This window comes from Neltuma alba, unplaced genomic scaffold (assembly GCF_004799145.2).
Source record: "Neltuma alba isolate B1F8T4 unplaced genomic scaffold, ASM479914v2 tig00010378_pilon, whole genome shotgun sequence".
Lineage (NCBI taxonomy): Eukaryota > Viridiplantae > Streptophyta > Magnoliopsida > Fabales > Fabaceae > Neltuma > Neltuma alba.
In genome coordinates this window covers 91,515-97,367 of record NW_021635282.1, presented here as the reverse complement: position 1 = coordinate 97,367, position 5,853 = coordinate 91,515, and positions in this window count along the sequence as shown.

The window sequence follows — 5,853 nt, the reverse complement described above, 5'->3', positions numbered from 1 at the left end:
CGGTATTAGGCATTAAGGATTATATCCAAAGCCTTGAAAGCTTTGTTATGAGTCACTACTTTTAGAATAGTAGCACCTTCATAACATTGACATAGGACTTATTTTGATATAGCTAACCATAGTAGGTCAGACTGGTAGTGCTTGGCTGTATGTCTGTTTTGTTTGGCATGTATGTACTGAACTTGCTGTTTTGCTTGATGTATGAAAGCTATGTGATGTATGCATGTTTATTAACTAAATTCCAAGCATGTTGTCTATTTCTTGTTTCTTGTTATGCATTCCATTAAGTTATCGCAATGGTTCAAGCAAGAAGAAACACGTCATCAAAGAACTTTCAGTTCATGACACAAGGATCCCTCTTGATGCATCATAGTTAATTTTGGATCGTGTAGAGCAATAACAAAATGTTATTAAAGAGTTAAGGGTAGCCCGAGCTTGCCAGGAACAAGAAAGTGACACCGTGATAGCTGTAGCGGTAACCGCGACAGTGGCTAACCTCGATTGGAGGCAGCCAAAACAAGAAACTTTCGCACCTCAAGCATCAAAATAGTTGCTTAGACCGATAATGCTAGCAGTAGACCCTAACAACATCCAATAGTGGATGACTCACTTTTGCAAGCACAATCTACCATCCTTCGATGGAGTGTTTGACGTCTAAGTGGCAGAGAACTGGATTAACTGCTTGGAAAAGATTTTTAAATTTTTAGACTATCTGATTAGGCAGAAAGCCCAAATGGCGATCTACAAGCTAGAAAAGGACGCTGAGTGTTAGTGGAAGAACACCAAACTCATTCTTGATGCTTGGAACACAAGAGTGACATGGGAAGTGTTCCTGGAGCAGTTTTATGAGAAGTACTTCCCGAGATCAGTCAGGGACAAAGGGGAAATGGAATTCCTGACCTTGAAGCAGAAGGATAACGAGCCAATTGATGAGCACTTAGTTAAGTTTATATGTCTCTCTCACTACTCTAGCTACCTCTGTTACCGAGATGATGAGAGGTGGATGATCGAGAAAATGGTCAGAGGACTGAAACAGTCCTTAAGGGAGATGATTGCTAGTAAAATGTATGAGTCACGGAGCATCTGTAGATCTTTTAAACTTGTTCTTGCCATACCCGAGTCTTCAAGAGTTATCTAATAATACCTATTTCTATAGGACCTCAGTAGTATTCGGTTCCTCTTCTATCACTTACTTATATAGTAATCTTATATTGAGGAAATAGTTCAAATAAGTATAGCAATACCGATCTTGGGTCTGGTCAACGTCTTTATTTAGATCCATCAACTCTTTGTAGATATCATCATATTCTTTGAATTCCTTAATATTGACCTAGCTGGGCCTAACCACTCTTATAGGTATTGCTTAGATTGCACTGGGACCCGCTTCCTTTGGGTTGGGCATAGGCCTCATCGCACTTTGTGTGTCATCTACCAGCTCCATGATGTCATTAGAACCTTCCTTTGAGTAGATATCCTCTACTTTCATAAGGAGCTGATATTACCTTCGTGGTGGAGTATGATCATCAAGGTCAACGATATGTGGGTGATACTGCTCCGGCTACGGCTTCTGTAACATTTTATGTTTATACCAAATAACTTATCTTGAGGAAGCATTTGGAATCACTGATGAAGACTACAAGTTATGAAAAATCACGTTTGTAACTTCATATGACCTTTAAGTATGAGGAAAGGCTTAAAAATATGAAACTTTTTCATTTTCCCAGTTCAGGTCGCGACTTGGTGCTTTTAGGTCACAACTTGAAGTCACAGAGGCTATTTTTGGCTATTTTTACCTCCAGGTCATGACCTTAACTTCTCAGGTTGCGACCTCAAGTCATAGAATGCTTCTGTGCACTATTCACATTTCACTAAAATCTTTGCCAACTTTAAAAATTCATAACTAATTGTAGAAAAATCAAAATTGAGTGATTCCAAGTTCTATGAAAATCTCTCTGGATAAGCTTTTGAGGAAAAATAGTTTTTGGACTGATTGACTTGAAATTTGAGCATAACTTTATTTTTTGATTTTTGATTTTTAGATTTTTACTTTATTTTTGCCTAACTTCATTTTTGCCTAACTTTGGAAAGGCATAACTTTCTGCTCGGTTATTGGAATCAAGCAAACTACCCCTCATTTTAAAGAGAAAAATAAGATCTCTTTGCTCGCCAAATTTTAAAACCTAACTCACTCATTTACTCAAATGGTCATTGGTCAAACTTTAATCCCTTTTAGTTGACTTTTTACCCCCTTTGGAAGGGGAACTTAACTTAATTGACCACTTAACATCATAGCATACGCTCCTTAGCTATATTAGCTATTTCTAATCATGCTTGGACTATTCTACTCATGCTTGTATACCTCTAGCCTTAATCATACTATTGGAAACTTAAAGCATGCTTCATATTACATTCCTCCAAAATAGAAATGTTCAAAGCCATATAAAGTTACTGTGGCTTACCACCTCTTCAAGTAAGAGCCAACTCCTTTCCTTTGCCTTTGGATATTGAAGGCCCTAGGGTTTGTTTAAATATTGGATTAAGATTCTTGGGAAATTTTAGTAGCAATTGCATATATTATCAAGGTCACACAATACATTGTAAATCATGCTACATGCATGCATACTTTAACTTTATGTTCATGCTATGGCAAGGACATATCATCATAAACATTCATGGCACTCAACATAGCATAAGCCAAGGCATAATTTGCATGGAGGCAACATCATATAACATAACATAACATTCTCATCCACCTCATAGCATAACAGGTTAGCAAAACACATAGCCATAATCATACAAAGTAAGGTGACACTCTAATATAATGAATTGCAAGGCTACCTTGAATGCTTTCCTTCCTTTTGAACTCTTTCCTCTTGACTAGATCTTTGCCCGTTTGTTGTGTATAGCCTAGTAGGCAACCAATGACACAACATTAAGTATCATTGCAACTTCACAACTTAACATAACCCCTTAAACCCATTTTTTTCTTGATTTTTAGGGTTTATTTTTCTAGCTTTGATTCTTGAACTTTCTTGGGCTTTTCCTACATAATTTTTTATGTAGAATCCATTTATCATATTAGTTTTATGAAAATCCAATCCCTTCCCATTGAACCTAACTTGGCCGAATCATATATATAATTATAGGGAAAAGGATTTTCAACAAAACCTTTAACCATTCTTAATCTTAATCATGCTTCATCTAAACCATTCCCTATCATTTTGATAAAATTTGGACAGCACTTCCCCTTAGGAAAATGACTTCCCATCATCATTAAAATAGCCTAAAACTAATGTACCATCATTATAACTTGAAACAGAAGAGTTGGAGAAGCTTACCTTGTTTCCAAATGACTTTCTCTCACTAGAACTCTTCTCTTTCTCTCTCTACATGAAAATTTGCAAGAGGTTTTCTACTTGAAAGGTCTTGCATGAAATGAACATGTGGGGAGTATTTATAGGCTTCATATTTCACTAATTCCACATATGCCTTTTTTGTATAAGACTTAATCTTAGCCCTCCAATTTTTACCTCTTTCCACATGTACAAATCTTAGGCTATGTAGCTTAGTATGTTGACACTTGGATGATGAGTCATTAGGGCTTATGTCATCTCTTCTTATCCATTAAGATTAATTAGACTTTAATCAAGGTTAACTCTCTTAATTCCTTGATTAACTTAGCTAATTACCCTTCTAGAAACTTTTGACTTTTCAAAGTTAGATGGTTAAATCCTAGCCATCTAATGAACTATGTTTGCCATGTGTCAAGATCTTATGGAAGATGGCTTAACCTTAATCATCTTACTTATCCCTAATTAGATTTTAATCTAACTTGATTTATTATTTTCTTTTTCTTTTTATTTTCTTTTTCCCTTTCTTGGCCAATTTGGTCATGACATGTGTCCTTGGCAATTTGTAGGAAATTTTATCATCCCTGTTGTCCTGATAGTCCACTGAGTCTTAATATAGTACTGGTTTATTTTATCTGATAGCCGAAAAATTCTAGTATCTCAAAATTTTTATATCAGCTCACCATTAATTATATCTCAGTAAAGGGAACATCCTTGATTAATTTCATAATTTTTCTCCCTGTATAACTCCTTAAATTGCCGTTTTTGTAAAAATAGACAATCTACCGATATTAATTTAGCTCTAAATTCAATTAAAGCTAACATCCTCATCATTTAGGATTGGAAATAATTTTACAAATTTTCATAATTCCTAGATAAATTTTTTTAAAATTTTCATAATTTTCTGAGATCTCTAAATATTTTTAATAATTAATATTGGCTAATTTTTCTTAATTTAGCCAGAATATTAATAATTAAAATAATTTTTTTATAAATTATTTTCAACCTGTATTTACTTTCTAAACCTCAATTTCTATTCTATGGCATTAATTCTATTTTTCATGATTTAGTGAAAATTTTTAGGATTTTTGGACAATAATTACGATAATGCCCTTTATAGATCAATCATTTTAAAAATGACAATTTGGTCCCTTTTCAATTCTTACTTCAATTGTTGTGCTTTTTATCTATCTTTTATCTCACCTAGCCTTTGTCAACCCTAAATCTTTCATTTATCATGCTAAAGATATCAGGGTATGACATATTTTCCTATTTCTAAGTTAGAAACTTTGGGATGTTACAACTCCCCTAACATCCTTTGGTTCACTATTTCCCCGAAACCACTATTTCCATAGCAGGCCATATCCTTTCCTGTACTTAACTTACAACATACACAATCCAGCACAGAGTATAAACTCACCCAATACCATTCAATCAAATAACCACAATTCACAATCATTGCCAATAACCAATCACAATTCATAACAATTATTCAATAGCTAGCCATATATCACAGCACAATTCAATCAATACAGTACAACTTAGACATAGCTGGAACCTTTGCTCTGATACCAAAAACGTCACACTTGCCTTTATTACCTCATTGTACATCAATTAGAACCATTATAAAGTATTTCTCAAAGCCTAGGAAAGAGAATTTGCAAAATCAAAACTTCTCAATTCCGTACCATCTATACACTATTCACAGAATTTAGAGTCAATTTTGAAAATTCATAACTAAATGTAAAAAAAATCAAATTTGGGTGATTCTAATTTTCCCTTGAATCTTGCTAGAAGTAATTTAGGGAAAAATGATCATTAGCCTAAATTCCATCCGAAACAGTACTAGAAAATTCAACAAAATGCATTGTTCATATGGTAGATTTTTTAAATTTCCAGGATTTTAGCCCAACTTTGAAAGGGCATAACTCTTTACACAAAACTCCAATTTTAACGTTCTACCCTTTGATTTAAGCTAAAAATATGATCTATAAGTTTGCTAGGTTTTTAGGCCCAAACTCAAAGATATTCTTATTATTTTATATACCCCAAGTTTGGTCATTTTTAGGGACATTTTATCCCCTAATTATGTCTAACTTTAACTTTTCCTTACCTTTTACCCATCCTTGTTCTTTTAGGACTTATAACATGCTTGTACATAAATTCTAAAATGCTTGGACATAATCATACATGATCATACTTGTTTATCTCTTTAAAGGAGCTATTATCTAACAAACACATAAACGTTCATAATATTACATAACATAGCATTGGTCCATTAGTAATATCACTAAGTATTTACATGCCTTTAGTCACCACTTCCTGGCCCTTGCCCTTGCTTGATCCTCCTCCTAGAGTTGGTTTAAACAAAGGGGGATGAGATGTCAAAGAAATCCCAGTGGCAAAGAATCATAATTATCATGCAATCATGCAAACATAATGTGACATACTTTTGTGCACATAACTTCATCATACATATATAGTGAAATGTCATGGAAAATAA